This window comes from Arachis ipaensis, chromosome B02 (genome assembly GCF_000816755.2).
Source record: "Arachis ipaensis cultivar K30076 chromosome B02, Araip1.1, whole genome shotgun sequence".
NCBI classification, from domain to species: Eukaryota; Viridiplantae; Streptophyta; class Magnoliopsida; order Fabales; family Fabaceae; genus Arachis; species Arachis ipaensis.
Window position 1 is genome coordinate 19,563,439 of NC_029786.2, and position 2,073 is coordinate 19,565,511.

Genomic DNA, 2,073 nt, shown 5'->3' on the forward strand with positions numbered 1-2,073 from the left:
ATATATATTTAATAAATAAAAAAGGTAAATCAAATTTTGTTGAGGAGGAGATGACTAAGACTAACTTATGAAGAGAAAAGGAGATTAGATTATGTTTTGTTTATTTTCTATTTTTCAAATTTTATTCTACCCTAGTGTATTTTAGTTGCTAAATAAAAAATTAGCAACCAATTGCTTCTATACGTTATTTTTTGTTGGCCGCAAAATCTGTTGCTATTTTAATCATTAGACTCGATTTAGCGACTAACAATTTTTAACCTAATTTTATGTCGGTCGCTAAATTAAAAATTAGCGGTTAACTGTTTTATGCCTTATTTTTTGTTGTGAAATTCGTCACTATTTTAATTTTTAGCAACCAGTTTTTTATCTACTGATTTAGCGACTAATTATGTTTTGACCTAGTTTTACATTAGTCGTTAATTTCTAATACCAAAAGTTCTCAAAGCCTAGGTTTTCATTTTGGTCGTTAAAAAAGAAATTAGCGACCAACTAGAATGAATTTTATGGTGGTTATTGTTAAATCAGTTTCTAAATGAAAAAATATAATCGATTACAAAATTGATTGCTATTAATTTTTATTAGTCGTTAAAATTGATTTCTATATTGACACGCTAGTAATTAAAACATTAGATTGTATTTCCCTTTTTTTAACCCTTAATTCATCACATGATCATTTCGCAATTAATTTTTTAATAAATGTGACAATTGGATTTTAGTTTGCCATTATATATAAGTTTTATCACTACCATATAATAAATTCTTACAGAAAATCAATTAGCATTATGATATAATAATGAGTACTTTTGAAAATTCATTGAATTCATCAAGAGACAATTAAACTTGATCAAAACAATAAACAAATCTAAAACAACACTTTACTATAGCGAGAACTTCTTTTGTTTTGTTTCAATTTATAATTTGCAACTCTTGGTATATATCGAAAAGCGACATACACAACCTAAGTAAGCAATATCCTAGTTCTAGCAGAATCATATTATTTGAATTATTTTTAGACCTATATAAACCTAATCAATTGTCGTAAACTTGTTGTAAGACAAAAGAAAAAAGATGCCTATAGCTAGAAACATAATTGTAATGTTGATTATTGCAGTGATTATTTGTTCTGCCATTATCGTAGAGTCTCATGGCATTATTACTCCAGAAAAGTACTGGACTCCATCTTATTATACTGCATCTAAAAAAAGCTGTTTCATTGGATGTCGTAGAAGTTATGCACGTAATAGGGTAATGAGGAGGGACTGCATTAAGAAATGCTTTGTTTGATATGGAGCAGTTTGGTAACTGTAAGTTTTATTTTTTTTATTTTCAATTGTATAATTAGATGTTGTAATCATTTTGGGTTGGTCGTGGATAGCTCATTTGTCTGATAAGTAAGTGTTAGGGTTCGAATTTTATCTTGTACATGTAGCAACTTATTAGCTAGCCGAAAATTTTTAAATAGAATTTCAGTCTGTAACGAATTAGTCATTGGCTTGTCAAAAAAAATATTATGGAAAATAAAAAACTGTTTTATTTCAGTTTAATTTATATAACTAATTTGAACCTGAAACACTAATTCCATGATTCAATACTATTATTACTACTATGATGGTTGTGTATGTTCTAGGTCCTAACATTCTTTGCTGATATCTAAATGTCCATCTATCTTTATTGTTTAATCAAATTATATATTTTTATTTTATTATTTTAGTATCCAAAAAATATAAGAGTATATATATACTCAAATAGATTCTTAAGAAATTTTGTGTCAGATATTTTCGTCCCCAAAATTTTTTTATTACGTTGAGGTCCCTAAATTTTATAAAAATAAGATATATAGGTCATTCCGTCACGCTTTTGAAAACTTATTTGTCCAAATAAAAATAATAAATCTAGCTAAGATAGTGATTTATATATCTTACTTTTGTAAAGTTTAAAGACTTCAATGTAATAAAAAATTTTTAGAGACGAAAACGTCTGATACAAAATTTTTCAAGAACTTATTTAAATATATATTCAAAATATAATAACAATTTTTTTTTGAATAAGTTTTTAATATAATAAAAAAAAACA